Below are 18888 nucleotides of genomic sequence, written 5' to 3' on the forward strand. Positions count from 1 at the left end.
AAATAAATCTGGCATCAGCAAGGCTTGAGAAAGGCCTCACATGTGTGGGTCTTTTGGGGTAGTGAAGTGGATAGGTAATTAAGTGGGCAACAGGGAACTTCAGCGGGCATTGGATAAACACAAAGGGGCTAGAAGAGTAAGACACTGAATTCCTTAGGATGTGTATGTGATTGTGGGGGGAGGAATCATGAAAATGGACATCAGTACCACGAATTTCCATCCACTTAACTGAGGCCAGGATTCTCACAGTGGCCGCAGTCCTGGTAGCCTCATCTGTTTTAATTATGGGTGGAAGTAGACGGACACTTTCTTCCTTCCCCGGAAGGAACCCAGCACTCCCTGTGCAGATGTTCTTTTTCTGTTCATCAGGAAGTTATCTGAAGATTCTGTTCATCAGGAAGTTATCTGAAGAGTTTACCACTTGTAACATTCACCAATTTGGATGGAGAGGATCAACCTTTCCTTCCCTGCTGTTCCACAATCTCCTCTTTAGTCATGAATCACTGTGCGGGGAGGCAGATCTCCTAGATTTTAGGAATGTTAAAATGCCCTTTTCCTCTGTCAAAAGGCATACCTGGCTTAGATGTTTTGCTGGAAAATAGGCAAGCCGTGAGATTTCTCTTGATGGCTATTGTGAACATCCCCCGAAGCAAGTAGTTCCTGAGAGGATCTCAGTTTCTGAGCCCTGAGCCTGGAACTGCGTGCAGGAGATAAGGATAATGTGGGTGTTAAGAGCCAGACACCTGCCATCCTTGTCTCACATTAGACTGAACCCATTCCTTGGGTTTTTGGTTTTGGGGGCAATGTATTATGCTGTGTGTGCTGACACGCACGCTCCCAGACTTTGCAATGAAACAATTTAGGCTGTGACACAGAATTAAAACCTCACCTCGAAGTCTTTCTTCACCCTTCAGCAAGAGAAGCTGCAGGGTTCTTAAACCAACTCTGTTCAAAATTGAGACACTGGAGCAGGAGGAATGATTGCTGTTTCAATGATTTTTGGAAAGAGATGGAGTATCAATATTACTTAAAAACCAAACCAAACCAAACCAAAAAAGAAAACCCCAAAACACAAGGGAGCCAGACAAGTTCTCCCTTTACCTCTTGAAATAATCTGTTTCCTAAAATTTGCTAGAACTACACCTGGCAGTCATCCCTGAGTACCTCAGGGAAAAGAAAGAAAAATCTAGAAAAGATTCCCTTATTTAGCTAGGCTTATTTTCTTACTTTCCGCTTCAAGTAGCCAAGTCATTTACTTTGAATGCTCTGTAACTGAACATGTGTATTTGCTGAGCTATTTCAAATGTGTTCTATTATGCCTCAGCCTTTTTCAGTGATGGACTTTGCACAGAGTTCTAATGCCTGGTGGTACAATTTCTAACTAGGAGGCATTCTCAATGCAAGCTGAGTAAAAGCAGTGGCACAATGCAATAATAAAAATAATCTCTCAAGGCTTGCAGTTCCAGAGTTTTCTGTATAGCTACAGCAGCCAAGCATCACACAGCCCTGGATTAGGCAGTGTACCCTTCCATGCCTTGCCTTTGCCATCTGCAGAGTGGGGCTGAAATGCCTGTCCCAACTTTTTTCTGTTGCAATTATGATGAGTGAAACCCTAATGGGTGAGTCAATTCCCAAATTAGCACAGCATGGGAGGATCCTATCTTTTTGAAAACTCTCAATGAAAAAAATGTTGCCTGCCATATCAGTAAACAAAGGATGCTGCAGCCATTGAGCCATTACATTACAGCCACCCCCGATGGTTCACCCTGAGGAGACTCAGGATGAGAAAGCACAGGACACTGGCCCCGGATAGCTGAGGTGCACATCAAAGGAATGATTTCAGTGAGCCCAGACTCTTGCGTCTTCCCACACATAGAAGAGTGCTATAGTCCTTAACTTGAGATATCTTGTTTTCTTTAACTGTAATCTTTTGATGTTCCGACACCTGGTCTTTGTTGTAAAAACTCCTGTATATCCTGGCTCCTCCCTTCCCTCTTTGGAGCAGTCCCTCAGAGCTATCTGAGATGCTGTGTCCTGGACTTAAGTCCTCAGTTTTGTCTGCCAAATAAAACATAATTCTCAACTTTTAGGTTGTGCATTTATTTTTTCAGTTGACAGAGCCATTGAGATTCCCTCTATATTTAGTCAAGCAAAGGGCTACCTTCCACAGTGGCCAACTCCACAGAAACTCAGGGCAAAGACTAAACCCTGGTCCCTAATGGTGATAGATGAAGATGGTACTAAGGCCCTTTACATGTACTGTCTCTTTTGATATTTACTGAAACCCTACAGAAGAGCTGCTGTTACTTTTTCTTTTTCTAAATAAGAAATAAGAAAATAAGGCTCATAGAGGTAAAGAAACCTTCCCTAGATCTCATAGCTACTCTATAACCCTGGGATCTCTACTCTTAACCACGTCATCAGTGATTCTTGAGAATCAACTTTGGGCCAAATCCCAGAAACCCAGAATTTGCACCAGAAATCCACATCTTTTTTTTTTTTTTTTTTTTTTTTGCAGTACGCGGGCCTCTCACTGTTGTGGCCTCTCCCGCCGCAGAGCACAGGCTCCGGATGCGCAGGCTCAGCAGCCATGGCTCACGGGCCCAGCTGCTCCGCGGCACGTGGGATCCTCCCGGACCGGGGCACGAACCTGTGTCCCCTGCTTCGCAGGCGGACTCCCAACCACTGCGCCACCAGGGAAGCCCGAAATCCATGTCTTTTTATAAGGATGATTCTGCTATGAATCAGTGGCCATGAGACCTCTGAGAAGCATTGCACAAAATTACCATTCACTGTCCTGCTACTATTTATTATATACATTTATATGCTACTTCTGTCTTAAAAAGATCTGGGAAAGCTTGAAAAAAGGATGTCACCCAAACAAAAAGGTTAAAACAAAATACAAATGGAAATCAGAACTAATAAGGAGATGAAGAGACCAAGAGAAAAATGTGCTTTTTTCTAGTTAGTAGGACGAAGGGCAGTGGTATATTGTAATCATGATCAACTTCCTTCCCTGGACATTTTTTATTTCCTTGAATAATTCCCCTGTGCTCAGCACGCATCGCTCTTTCAAGGTTATCTCGTCTCAAAACCAAACGGTTACTCATCTCTCTTCTTTTCTTCAGAATGTTCAGGGCTAGAAATTTGACCCCTGACTACATCATGACTAGGCTAGGCTCTTTAGGGGGCACACAAGATTGACATCAGGAGACTCCAGTGACAGATGATGGATGAAAGCCAGGAGGGCAGAGAGAGAGGGAGATGTAGAGGGTTCAACCATACACAGTTGGGACTGGGCATAGGAAGAAACTAATATTGGAGAGATTGGTGTACCAGATGTACTGCATTGCCTCCGCTCGCCCCTCCAGATCCACTCTCTGCCTTTCTCCATCTCCCTTTTTTCCCAGGACGTTGACCTCTGTGAGCTGCATTGTCTGGACTCTCACCCTTTGGCTTCCAGTTGGGTTTTCAGCCAATAGGAGATGATGGCTGGAGAGCAGAGGGAAGGAGGAGGTGAAGATGGGGGTATTTATATTCTGCTTACCTCCCTATTAGGCAAAGCGTTGGTTGGCCCTGGCAGCGGTCCTCTCTGAAGGCCACAGCCTCTGTCAGATGACCCCTTCCTGCGATGACTCTCTTAGTTTCTGGTGACCACTCTCTTCCTTGCCCCTTCTTGCCTACTGATGATAAGGCTTCCTGTTCTGTCATTAGGGCTTGTGGGCATTGTCATTAGGGTTTAGAGGGTGTTGCTTTGCCCCTCTTGGTTATAACCCTCCTCATCCCCTCTCCTTGTCCCTTAGGGACAAGGCGCCATGCCACCTGGAGTGCATGCACTGCTCCCTTCTCAATCAAGATCCGAGTACGACGGACTCCAATTACTTCTGCACAAATGGCTCCAAGCCTAGCTGCAGGTTCTGCTGGCCTCATTTCTGGGTCGATCATGCACTCAGTGTTTTCACCCATAGGTTCAAGGAGTGGTTAAGGCTCAGTTGCTTATGGGGGAGTGAAGTGAGCTAGGTTATGTGGGTGGGGTTGTCCAGACTCATGCATGTGGGACCGCTTCATGAGTCAGTACAGAGCTGGGGGTGGGAAGAAAAGTGAGGGGACAGGCTGATGGCTGAGGGGGCAAGGATTGCTGGCTCTCCCTAGGCCAAAAATTTCCAACAGAACTCCAAGATTATAAACTCAAAGCCAGCTTCCAGGTTATCATGAAATGATATTTTTAAGGTAAGAGGATAGAATATATTTTATTTCATAGTTTGTTTGCTTAATGTATAACTTTGAAATATGTATAGACATATGGTAGGTGGGTCTCCATGAGCCTCTCAAATGTTGTGATTGGCCTGATGACTCCCCCAGTTGTTGCCATCCCTGAGATTCTTCAAACACCGCATTAGTTTCCCTTAATGCTGTCCAACCTTTCTGACTACTCCCGTGCTGCTTGTAAGGCTCTTGACTCTGTGTCAAAACTCACCCCCACTCCCACCCCCGTATCCTGCTTTGTGACACAGGGCCTGATGTGCATCTCTGAGAGAGCCACAGCTATTTGTTAGGTTCTTCTGTGCTGAGGGAGACGTGAGCCTGGAAGAAGAAGAAGGAATTTTCTCTCTTGTTTTTGCCTCTTGTTCCTATCAGCATCATGGCACCTTCACTTTTTCACTATGGCAGCGGCATTTTGTTTCAGTAGCAGCAAAAATAGAATCCAGTTTGTTTTTCAAAACTTCCAGATCCAGCATCATCACACCCCCTCAAGAGCCATCAGCACCAACCAGGGAAGCTCCCTCCTCGGAGGTCTGGTTCCTGCCCCATGAGGTCCCTTCTCTAATTTTCTGTGTTCTAATAATTTCAATTGCTTCCCATAGTCCCTCTGCCCAAGCTGCTTCATGCAGCTCATTTGTCCTCTGTGATTATTTGTGTTCCCTTTTTACTCTTTTAGCTATCCAGTAAACACATCCTTATATTAAATTCTTTCTGTAAAGTAACTGGCGTGGTTTCTGTCTCTGATGGCATCCACCATCAAACGCTTTTCAATGGCCCTGCTGGACTGTGGCATGTGTTACCTGCTGGGACCCTGAATGATACTCTTAGCCATGAGTTAAACCAGGAATCCTGTTTCTGGAGTCACAATTAGAGCAAATAATGAGTGTTACCAGCCACAAAACCGACTTGATATCTAATCAGTGGCTTGAGATTCATTAAATTCTCCTCAGCAAGGAAGACTTCATTTAGAGAAAAAAGATATGCTTACAGATATGCTTTGGTCTATTTCAAAATAGACCAAAAGCATTAGTAGGTATTTATATGGCCAATTCTCTTTGGAGGTTCTCTCAAACCATGTATGCCAAAAGTACATGAAGTGTTATCATTCATAGGAATCACTCCAGTAAGACTCCAAAAGCATCCCTGATGTCCCCCCACCTCCCTCCTCCAGCATAACGATTAAGCTACCACAAATTCCAACAAAATCCCATTATAACATGACTATTCCACGGATTTGCTTATGTTGTAGGTGTGGCATAAGGCATAAAAGTAAGGCTCAAAATTATGTGCTGCCTTTACATTTGGTAAAATCAGGAGGGCCTCAAATGGCCTACCCACAAGTTCCCCTCCCCACCCTGCTTCTATGGATGAGGTCCCCTAGCCAAACAACCCTCCTTAGCAAAGGGACCAGGGGCAATTCTTGCTCATCCTTGAGTACTAGTGCATTTCAGTTCCCCGCCAGCCCACGGAATTATTCAAACAAGCCAATCAGGTCCTCCCATGGGAACCAGGGGCACCTCACCCTTTTGATACTACAAAGCCTGGCTCCCACAGCCCCTAATTTTCTCTTCCCAAATGTAACTGCCATGTGGCCCTGTGTGGCATGCAGTGTCTTCTTCCTCCAGGCTTTGAGTATATGTGACTAACAAACTGCAGTTGATCTCCTCTGTCCAGTATCAGGCATCCTGTGTCCAGAGCCACCATTGTAACCCTAGGGCAGAAGTCCTTAGCTCACCAATGAAGTGAACAGGAAGTGATTAAAAAATGGGTAGGGCCTCCCTGGTGGCGCAGTGGTTGAGAGTCCGCCTGCCGATGCAGGGGATACGGGTTCGTGCCCCGGTCTGGGAGGATCCCATATGCCGCGGAGCGGCTGGGCCCGTGAGCCATGGCCGCTGGGCCTGCGCGTCCGGAGCCTGTGCTCCGCAACGGGGGAGGCCACAGGAGTGAGAGGCCCGCATACCGCAAAAAGAAAAAAAAAAAAAAAAAAAAAAAAAAAAAATGGGTAAAATGGGGGAATTCCCTGGTGGTCCAGTGGTTAGGACTTGGCGCTTTCACTGCTGTGGCCTGGGTTCAATCTCCAGTTGGGGAACTAAAATCCTGCAAGCTGTGAGGTGTGGCCAAAAAAAGAAAAAGTGGGTAAAATGGATCTCTCCAAACATATGCTAGGGCTGATATCACAGATTTGGTTTACAGAAAATAGATTTTTTTTCCTTCTCCTAAAACTTTCCTTAGTAAGGAGTTCTGTGGTATTAAACTAATTCATTTATAATATGTGCATATATAGTTACAGATTTGTTTAACACTGTACTGTTTATAAAGAAGACCTTTAAAGGTCCTTTCAAGTTTTAAGTATTCTATATGATGCCTAATCCTACTATGGGAAGAATTAAGTTGCCCCCATTTCTGAGTGCATCATTTCTTTCAGACCATAATTATGTATCAGGATAACCTCTGGATTCTTTCTAAGAGACACGTCAGTGTCCTGAAGTTAACCATTTCTTTAAAAATGAACACATTTTTTTCCCCAAAGATAGGATTTTACTTGATATCTGGTAAGTGTGTGTGGGGAGGTGTGGGGGGGTGGGAGACAGGCACAGAACAACAGATATGTGAGGAAAGAGAAATTGAGTTGAAGCATAAGGTCCATATTTTCAATTTAGTGAATGTCATAAAATTTATCTGTATTTCCCTTTATCCCTTCTCCTTCTGGCTCAGATGAAGACTCTCTCCTTTCCAAGGTTAACCTAACTCTGTGTCCCTCACCTTATTTCCTACTGAGTTTGTTAGAAACTCTCTCAATCAATTTCTTTTTTCTCACTGAGCTCTTTGCCCCATCAACAAACATATTCTGGTTTCCCAACTTTAAAAGAAGTTCTCTAGATTGCCTCAAATCATGGTGCTATTCTTTTACCTCTCCTTTCCCCCTAAACTTCTTAGAAGTGTGTCTATACTTAGTGTCTGCTTTTTCTTATTATGATTACTCCTAACCTTTTACCTTTTATTTTTCCAGTCCTGATCTTTTTTGATCACTCTAAAGCATTTGATCTTCTGATCTACTTTCTCCTATTCAAACACTCTGTGAAATGGTAGTATCTTGATTTTCCTTCTATTTTCAGATTGTCTTTTCTTGGTTTCTTTCATTGCCACTGATCTTTCAACTCTCCAAAGATATCCTTAGAGTTATTCTGTTTCTTTATACTTGAAAGAAGGGGAATGAAATTTCATGATCTCATTCACTTTCAAAAATCCAAGTATTATATGTCAGTAACATCCAAGTATATATCTGTATACTCCAGTTCTTTCCTGGACCTCAATTTCCCACCACCTGCCATACATCTTTTACTGGATGGCCCACCAGCATCTCAGATTCAAAACACCTAAACCCTAACCAATTATTTATTTCCTCCAAGAGCTATCCCTCTCTGGGCATAGTCTGTGTCCCATTATTTCTGATTCTATTTCTCCCTCATTTGTGGATCTGCCCTCTGTATCAGAGTGGTTAAGCCATTTTCCCAAGGTCACACAGCTAGTCAGCTGTGAACTTAGGATTCAAGCTGACTCCACAAGACTGTGCTTTCTTTATAAGTTACTCTGAGGTGAAGAGTTAACAAGACCTAGCCTCAGCTCTTGAAGGACCTATAATAAAGTTCAGAGAGTATTATTGTAAATAAAATAATGATCCTTAGAAGGTACTTAACAATTATTAGTGTACTTTCCTATCTCCCCATAATAATCAGTAAAGGTTTATATAATGATTATAAGAAAAAATTTTCTGGTTCTTCAAAAATTTATATGCTCTAAATACTGGACAGTCTGCCCTTTCCACTGCCCCTTAAAATAGTCTTCATCAAAAGATAAAACAAAGTTTGTTTGATCAACATTTATAGCTAAGATAATAAATGACAACCTAAAATCAAAACATGTCTCCGTATTTAAGCCCATACTGTAAATCATACTCTCCACATTCAAATGTAACCTCTCTAATTAATTTCAGGTGTTTAAAGCTATATTATGGTAAGTTGTCATGGTTTCAAACAAGTAAGGATAATTTAGCCATCTGCACTATTTCTTCTCAGTTACAAATCCAGCATTCTGAAATGAGATGGATTTAAATCTGCAGAGACAGCATTCAGAGAAAGAACAAAGCCAGAAATGCTAAGTTCATGAAAATTCCCATCAGCCCGAATCTCCCATCAATATTTGGAGGGTGTCTACTTGAGGGTGGCTGCTCTAAATTTATGTTTTATTTTGACTGATTTCTTTCTTTCTTCAAGAAAATGAAACCTCCATTTTACCTTTTTGCCTTTTGTATTATTGTAGCATCTAATCTCACAGTGATGTACCAAGATAGCTCAGAAAGCTCTCAGATCTCTAGCAAGTAAATGATTTCTTTCTGAAATACAAACATGTGATACCTAAAGGAGATATGAAATTTACTAACCGACAAGGATCAACATTTAACAAGTGATAGCTAAGACTGACCTTATTTAGTTATTAAGTATCTATTTAGATATTAAGACAGCAGCAACTGGAACAACAGAGTTAAATTGTTTAAATCCTGCTTATAATATCAAGTTGTATAATCACAGAAAACTTTATCACAGGAGAGTATGCCTCTCTCCCTTAACTTGTGATTTCCACTTAAACTGTTAGGATTCCAACTGTGTAAATAAAAGTGCTGTTTGGTAACAGCTTGTTGAGAGAACTCCATGTTTCCCCAGAATGTACTTGAAGAAGATTAATGAGTTCTACATATATGCCAAATCAATCTGTTCCTCCCTGTCAATCATCATCCCAAGAACAAGGCTCTCTATCTTTGCTGATGTGTTTACTTTTCTTTTTTGTTTAATTGAGTTATAATTAACATACAATATTATATTAGTTTCAGGTGTACAATATAGTGATTTGATACTTTTATACATTATGAAATGATCACTGAAATAAGACCAACTACCATCCATCATCATATAAAGTTGTTATAATAGTATTGACTATATTTCCTATGTCTACTTTACATCCTCATGACTTATTATCTTATAGCTGGAAGTTTGTACTTCTTAATCCTGTTCCCTTATTTCATCTTTCCCTCCACTCCCTTCCCTTTGGCAACTGCCAGTTAGTTCTCTGTATCTATGAGTCTATTTCTGGGGTTTTGTTTTGTTTTGGTTTGGTTTTTAGATTCCACACATAAGTGAAATCATACGGTATTTTTTTCTCTGTTTGACTTATTTCCCTTAGTATAATATTGATCCAAGTTGCCAGAAATGGCAAGATTTCATTCTTTTTTATGGCTGAGTAATAGTCCATTGTATATATAAGTATATACCACATCTTCTTTATCCATTCATCTATTGATGTACACTTAAGTTGCTTCCATATCTTGGCTACTGTAAATAGTGCTGCAATGAACACAGGGGTACATATATCTTTCCAGAATAGTGTTTTCATTTTCTTTGGATAAATACCCAGAAGTTGAATTGCTGGATAGTATTTTTAGTTTTTTGAGCAACTTTCATACTATTTTCCATAGTGGCAGCACCAATTTATATTCCCATCAAGAGTACACAGTGGTTCCCTTTACTTCACATCCTTGCTAACTCTCACTGTTTCTTGTCTTTTGGATAACAGCCGGTCTGACAGGTGTGAGGTGATATCTCATTGTGGTATTGACTTGCATTTCTTTAATGATTAGTGATGTTGAGCACCCTTTCATGTGCCTTTTGGCCATCTGTGTGTCTTCTTTGGAAAAATGTCTATTCAGGGCCTCTGCTCTTTTTTGTTTTTTTGCGGTACGCGGGCCTCTCACTGCTGTGGCCTCTCCCGTTGTGGAGCACAGGCTCCAGACGCACAGGCTCAGCGGCCATGGCTCATGGGCCCAGCCACTCCGCAGCATGTGGGATCTTCCCAGACCGGGGCACGAACCCGTGACCCCTGCATCGGCAGGCGGACTCTCAACCACTGCACCACCAGGGAAGCCCCCTCTGCTCATTTTTTAATTACATTGGGTTTTTTTTGATATTGAGCTGTATGAGTTCTTTTTATTTTGGATATCAACTCCTTATTGAATATACCAATGCAAATATCTTCTCCCATTCAGTAGGTCCCATTCAGTAGGTTGCATTTTAGTTTTGTTAGTTTCCTTCACTGTGCAAAAGCTTTCTGTAGTCCCATTTGTTTATTTTTGGTTTTGTTGTCTTTGCCTCAGGTATGGAGGAACATACCTCCACATAATAAAGGCCATATATGATAAATACAGAGCTGACATCATTCTCAATGGTGAAAAGCTGAAAGCTTTTCCTCTAGGATCAGAAACAAGACAAGGATGCCCACTCTCGCTACTTTTATTCAAGATTGTATTTGAAGTCCTAGCCATAGCAGTTAGGCAAGAAAAAGAAACAAAAGGTATCCAAGCTGGAAAGGAAGAAGTAAAACTGTTTGCAGATGACATGCTACTATATATAGAAAACCCCCCAAATTCCATAAAAATACTATTACAACTAATAAATGAATTCAGTAAAGTTGTAGGATACAAAAGTAATACACAGAAAGCTGTTGCATTTTTCTGCACTAATTATGAACTATCATAAAGAGAAAAGAAGAAAACAATCCCACTTATAACTGCCTCAAAAAGGATAAAATACCTAGGAAAAAATTTAACTAAGGAGGTGAAAGATCTGTACTCTGAAAACTATAAGGCATTGAGGAAAGAAACTGAAGATGATATAAATAAATGGAAAGATATACCATACTCATGAATTGGAAGAATTAATATTGTTAAAATGTCCATATTACCCAGAGCAATCTACAGGTTCAGTGCAATCCCTATCCGAATACTAATGGCATTTTTCACAGAAATAGAACAAATAATCCTAAAATTTGTATGGAAGTGCAAAAGACCCCAAATAGCCAAAGCTATCTTGAGAAAGAAGAACAAAGCTGGAGGTATGGTCCCATACTTAAAACTATATATAAAGCTATAGTAATCAAAACAGTATGGTACTGGAACAAAAACATATATATGGATCAATGGAACAGAATAGAGAATCAAGAAATAAACCCATGCTCATATGGTCAATTAATCTATGATAAGGAGGCAAGATTATGCAATGGGGAAAAGACAGTCTCTTCAATAAATGATTTTGGGAAAACTGAATAGATACATGCAAAAGAATGAAACTGGACCCTTTTCTTATACCATACCCCAAAATAAACTTGAAATGGATTAAAGACTTAAATGTAAGACCTGAAACCATAGAACTCCTAGAAGAAAAGATAGGCAGTAACTTTTTTGACATCTGCCTATATTTTTTTCAAACAGATATGTGGCTTAATTTTAATTAAATGATTGGAACAAATGATTTCTAAAAACTTTCCAAATGTATGGCCAGGGAGTTATAGAGTAGCATCAACTGGACTTTATTGAGAAGACCTTACCCATTCCAGTACTTCTCAATCATGGTTGTGACAGTGAGGGTTGAAAAGATGCTGCCTGTCTTTTAAGGAACTTGAGTACCCTTTACCGCATTGGCTATTAGGCAAATTCAGAATACTTAAGACTTAGAATGTTGTGCCCTTTCTACACTCTTAGCCATCTTTATGCATGGATCTCCAAACACTCAGTCAACTCTCTGCTTGCCTGCTTTCCTCCAGAGGAAGGGCAGGTGGAGCCATTCATGCAACTGCAATGCCATGAGAGGGGTTGGGGCATCGTGACGTGCTGGGGGCCTCCTGTGACCACCAGTTGTTTCTGGCTTGCTATGGGACCAAAGGGTGCTAACTATTATCACAGTTGATACCTTATTTTCTTTCTAAAAATGATTAACTTCCAATTAAACAATGTGTAACAGGAAACCTCAGTATCGGTGATTAAAATTCTTTGATTCAAAATTTATTACAAAAAATGAGAAAGAAATTGAACTCAAGGAACATAATCACTAGCCTCCTACTCCTGCAAAATTCACAGATAAGGATACTTCAACCCTACATGAGAAGCCAGCCCTGCCTAGTGCCCTATGGACTGGGCAGAGCTGGCCGAGTGTGGGAGATTCAGGAGTAGCTCATGTCAGAGTCCAGAGCTGCCTAAAGAGGTGCCAGAAAGAGTGGTTCAGAACAGGATCTGAGGTCAGATATCAGAGCCTGGTAAACAGCATGTTCCTTTCATAGGACTATTTGTGTTGGTTATTTTTTTTTAATTTTATTATTTTTGTTTAGATTTTTTCTTCCAGTTTTATTGAGATATAGTTGACGTAGCACTGTATATGTTTAAGGTGTACAGCATAATGATCTGACTTGCATACATCATGAAATGGTTACCATGTGTTTAGTGAACAGCCATTATCTCATATAGATACAAAATTTTTTTAAATTAATTTTTATTGGAGTATAGTTGTTTTACAATGTTGTGTGTGTTGGTTATTTCATCATCATAAAAACATTAAAAGACTTTGGTCAATTGCTCCATTTTGTTTTAGAGAGTGATTCTTAATCGCAGCGTTGATCAAAAATCACCTGGGGATCATGGGTAAAATGCAGATTCCTGGAATTAAGCCCAGTAGGTCCAGAGTAATGTCAAGGAATCTGTATATTAAAAAGGTGTCCCCAGTTGATTTTGATGTATATAATCCTGATATCCTACTTTGAGAGACTGTGGCTTAAAGGAGTACCAGTTTACGAGATGACTTATGATCGTAGGTGATGTCAAGCCAAATGCATTTTTTGTTTGCTTTTGATAAAACATTTTTAATAGCTTTATTGAGATATAATTCATATATCATATAAATTACTAACTTAAAGTGTACAATTCAATGATTCGTAGTATATTTGCAGTGTTGTAGAATCATCACCACAGTTTAACCATCATCCGCTAAGAGAAACCCCATATTCATTAGCTGTCACTTATTGTTCCCTCCACTCCCCTACTCTCAATCCCACTCCCATCCCAAAGCAACTACTAATTTATTTTCTGTCCCTGTAGATTTATAGATTTGTTTTTTTAGAAGATAAGGCTAGCTTATTTTTGAAAGATCTGGTGTTGAAATTGACCATTAGTTTTTAGCTTGATGATACTGTACAGGGTAAAAGCACATAGAGACACAACCATGATTTTCTGTGCTAATATCAGCAGAAAACTACCACTTGACCATAATCTTAATTAGCTATTTTGCATTATAAATACCAAGAGCAGTCATCAGCTGCAGGTGTAGGTCCACCCTCTGGTTCACTCCTATGTAATTTGAAGACATTACATTAAAGAGACCATTCTAGTCTGCATCTGGGATAAAAGAACAGTACCAATTCAACACTGAAAATAGCTTTTAATAAGAATTAGTGAATAGCATGCTGTATTTGCTGTTTCAGAAACCTTTCCTCATCCAATACAACTAGCCCATCTCAGCACTCACTGTTTTCAAACAACTTCGTAAGTAACCAGGTATCAAAATGTGATGGTTGTACAGTAACTGAGAATGGTCCCCTCCCCATCTGTCTTAACCTTTCCTGCATTCTCAACCTGCCTGGCAGAGAGGGCCCCTCGACACTCAAAGAAAGAGTTGCCCTGGATTATATGCCTTTGTGTGTGTGTGTGTGTGTGTGTGTGTGTGTATGGAGGGGAGGGTGGTGAGTAGGGAAAGAAAAGAAACATCCCTCTCTTCTCCCATCAAGGCAGATAAGCAGCTCTAGAAATTGTTCAGCTTCTACAGGCCTTGGACATTGTGTTGAGAATGGAGACTAGTCCTGAGATATGAGCTATGCCACAGCTTGGAGATGTTGGCATAGCCTTGGTGTCTGGTTCAGAGCCAGTGAGGACGACTCTGGGAATAAAGAGCCTTTATTATCCTTGCATTGGAATTATTTAGTGTTCCAGCAGGGACAGGGGTAGATTTCATTCACATTAACTGTCCACCAAGGAACCAGATGAGAACGGTGGTTGGAAGACAGGTTCTTAGAAATATAGGGTCTCCAAAATATGGCTAGCAAATAGTTTACTAATCTTCAAGACTGTTACAAAATAAGACAGCTGCTTAAAATTTTATGAACCAAGCCCTGATGTGAAAGACTGACAGAATCTCCACTCACTAGAAAGAACACAACACCAGGCATACTCTATACGCACCTCTGTGTACTAATAAATGACATGTCTACTAAATATCACTCATTACCAGTGACAGGCTCTGTCCAGGAGGGTGAAATGAACTAAATTTGCTATAATGCTAATTTACATGCCATTAACGAGCACACAAGTTTAACTCATAGATGAGGATGTGTTATTGTACATCTTAGCTTCTTTCTACCACACTCAGGCTGATAAGACAGTCCCCAGACAATTGTAATTATAGGCAATTTGTAATGATAATGACTTGCTTTTTATTAGCTGCAATAAAAATCAATTCTTCATTCAATTACCGTTCTTGGCTGAACTATGACAGATACTCCTGGGTAAATACTTGTATCAAAATAAAACTAATAATAATCGTGATAAAGTTTTTGAGGATAAAATCTTCCTTTTAAGATCAAAATATACTCGTCTCATTAAGTACCCCCCATGCCAATGAGTCAAAAGTGAAGTACTGTGTTCTTGTTTCCCTTGTTTGGTGAAAAAGGATCTTAAACAAATGCTGCCAAGTGCAATAGCACAAAAGTCTTTTCAGAGTGTGATGCCATAGTAATGATCATCACTCAGTACATAAAGGGAATGAATCACAACCAGTGTGCCCTGAACATCAATTCAGCACTGACACAGGCCAGTACTGAAGACTCCTGCATGGGGTGTGTGTTATGGAATTCTTCATCCCCAAGGTCTCCTGCTATTTAAGAGGGGTAGATTAGAATATTAATTTCTTCAGCTCAAGAGTCAATTCTCTAAGCTTGAGACTTCACTCTTTTTTTTTTTTTTTTTTGCAGTACGCGGGCCTCTCACTGTTGTGGCCTCTCCCGTTGCGGAGCACAGGCTCCGGATGTGCAGGCTCAGCGGCCATGGCTCACGGGCCCAGCCGCTCCGCGGCATGTGGGATCCTCCCGGACCGGGGCACAAACCCGTATCCCCTGCATCGGCAGGCGGACTCTCAACCACTGCGCCACCAGGGAGGCCCGAGACTTCACTCTTGATATGCAAATATTGTTTGCTTCACAGGAAACCTTCCATGTTAATATTAGATGTCAATATCTACTAGCTGCCCACACAATAGCAAGGAAGGCTAAGGTGTCTACTATCCCAGGAGCACGTTATGAACTCTTCACTCCTGCCTTCTTTTTGCCCTCCAGACAATGTGTGCCTTTTATTTTTATATCTTCCATCTTATCATCATCTACTCCCAGAGACCCTGAATTTATTTACCCTTCCTGGTGTATTTGCTTTGTGACCATAAAAAAAAGGGGACATGTCTCAAATTGTGAAAATTCAAGCACCTGTGAGTTGAAATCAAACCCAGTGAAGTGTAAGAGAATGAAATTAGAACACTCCCTAACACCATATACAAAAATAAACTCAAAGTGGATTAAAGACCTAAATGTAAGCCCAGACACTATAAAACCCTTAGAGGAAAACACAGGCAGAACATTCTATGAAATAAATCACAGCAAGATCCTTTTTGACCCACCTTCTAGAGAAATGGAAATAAAAACAAAAATAAACAAATGGGACCTAATGAAACTTAAAAGCTTTTGCACAGCAAAGGAAACCATAAACAAGACGAAAAGACAGCCCTCAGAATGGCAGAAAATATTTGCAAATGAAGCAACTGACAAAGGGTTAATCTCCAAAATTTACAAGCAGCTCATGCAGCTTAATATCAAAAAAACAAACAACCCAATCCAAAAATGGGCAGAAGACCTAAATAGACATTTCTCCAAAGAAGATATACAGGTTGCCAACAAACACATGAAAGGATGCACAACATCACTAATCATTAGAGAAATGCAAATCAAAACTACAATGAGGTATCACATCACAACAGTCAGAATGGCCATCACCAAAAAATCTACAAAGAATAAATGCTGGAGAGGGTGTGGAGAAAAGGGAATCCTCTTGCACTGTTGGTGGGAATGTAAATTGATACAGCCACTATGGAGAACAGTATGGAGGTTCCTTAAAAAACTAAAAATAGAACTACCATAGGACCCAGCAATCCCACTACTGGGCATATACCCTGAGAAAATCATAATTCAAAAAGTCATGTACCACAATGTTCATTGCAGCTCTATTTACAATAGCCAGGACATGGAAGCAACCTAAGTGTTCATCGACAGATGAATGGGTAAAGAAGATGTGGCACATATATACAATGGAATGTGACTCAGCCATAAAAAGAAATGAAATTGAGTTATTTGTAGTGAGGTGGATGGACCTAGAGACTATCATACAGAGTGAAGTAACTCAGAAAGAGAAAAACAAATACCATATGCTAACACATATATATGGAATCTAAAAAAAAAAAAAAGGTTATGAAGAACCTAGGGGCAGGACAGACATAAAGACGCAGACATAGAGAATGGACTTGAGGACACAGGGAGGGTGAAGGGTAAGCTGGGACGAAGTGAGAGAGTGGCATGGACTTATATATACTACCAAATGTAAAATAGATAGCTAGTGGGAAGTAGCCACATAGCACAGGGAGATCAGCTCGGTGCTTTGTGACCACCTAGAGGGGTGGGATAGGGAGGGTGGGAGGGAGACGCAAGAGGGAGGAGATATGGGAATATATGTATATGTATAGCTGGTTCACTTTGTTATACAGCAGAAACTAACACACCATTGTAAAGCTATTATACTCCAATAAAGATGTTTTAAAAAAAAGTGAATAGCGTACGTGGAGAAAAAAATAACCCAATGAGGTGGTTTGTTTAAGGAGGTTGCACAATGAGATACATGTGTGAAGGCCTAGGCTCTAATTGGAGAGCATCCACTAACTAACTGTGTGATCTTGGGCAAGTCATTTAACTTCTCTGGAGACTGAATAAGATAATGCAGGAAAAATCCCATCAAAACTTAGTGGAAAAGCTCTGCATATTTGTCATAGACTCAATTTGCTACTTTCCCTGATATGAAAGCTTTTCTTGAGTGAAGATTACAGAGACAAGTCACAGAAGGGTCAGCCATTTAGGACTCTTCCTAGTGACTCCTTCATGACAGTTTCACCCACGTACTTACTCCCAAGGGTGTCTAAACCCCTGAGAAGAACAGCTATGTAAGCAACAGTATTTTTCTGTCTGTAAAGAACTGTTGTCATGCATTGGAAGCAATAATTGGGCCCTCAATCACTTGTTCGAGATTCCTTGGATGTTCACCAGAATACCCTCTGTGGCCCCAGCCATGTAAGAAGTTCAAGACTCATAAAAGAAATACAAGCATCATTTAGAAGAACTCAAGTATTGGACTCACTTGGAAAAATCAAAGAAATTCCACATTCTCTATGGTGTATATTCTCTTTAAAAGGAGCATCATGCATTAACACATTATTCTACCCTGTAGCTTGGTTAATTAAGAGTAGGCCAGAGTCACAGCCTCAAACATCACTGGACTGTGACATCATTGAGTATCACAGTGGTAGAAGATGATCAGCCAAATATTAACCAATTTGTTTTCCTTTGATCTAAGTGTGTGTGCAAAGAAACACATCTGGATCTCTTTTAGTTTGTGATGAAACCATAACATTTTGCTTGGAGGGTTCAAAACAAAATGCCACAGATGATTTATAAACTGTGGTGCAAGTTTAACACAGCCTCCTCTGGTCCTAGCTTAGGACTTGCTTCTTTGCCTGGGGGACCAGAATTCTGGCTCCCAAGTGCTTGTCTAGCCTGTGATTTCCACAAAGAGTAGAAGAACCAACTCTATTTAGAAAGGATCCATCCTCTTTATGTCATTATATGTAGAAGTAAGTACTTCTCTTCTATATGACATTCATTTAGCAATTAATGAAGATCATCCATTCAATTATTCAGCAAACATTTACTGAGTAAAAAGAAAAATAGCAAGTGGCAAAGAGTAGGGTTTTTGGGTGATGAGCTCCGAATGCACTTGTGGTGTGAGAGGTGTGTTGGTCATCCAAATGGATGTGTCCAACAGGCCTCTGGACATACATGTTTGGATCTAAGGGCTGGCTTAGAAGCCATCAGTATCTGCTTTGTATGAAGTCACCCCAAAAGATTATGGGGGGAGAGACAAATAAAGATGACAGAGAGAAGCCTATCAAACAGCAATAATTAGAGGTGTACAGAGGAGCTTACCAAGGAATCATCGGAAAGGTAAGAGGACCAGTCCCACTTGTTCTTTTGTAACATTGCTTGTGGTGTTTCTCCATATAACTCTATCTGAAGTTTTAATTCCAGAAAAGAGATCTTTAGGGAAATTTTTATATATTGAATCACAGTGATGTTTGATTAGAATATTGTTTTGCATGTGACAGCCTATTATTTTTGAATCTATAATGTCTTTGCAGTGATAGTTGGAGGAGAAAGGGGAGTATACTTGGTTAATAACAAGATTAAAAACCTAATAAGTCCATTAAGCAAATCTTTAAAAGCTTTAAAAAAATTTTTTTTTAAAGAGACAAGCAACAAAGAAGTATAGTACCTTTTCCTAACACATCATTATTAGGGGCAGGACAATGACATTACAGAGACATTAGACAC

Source organism: Mesoplodon bidens (assembly GCF_964165515.1).
Source record: "Mesoplodon bidens genome assembly, chromosome: 3".
Lineage (NCBI taxonomy): Eukaryota > Metazoa > Chordata > Mammalia > Artiodactyla > Ziphiidae > Mesoplodon > Mesoplodon bidens.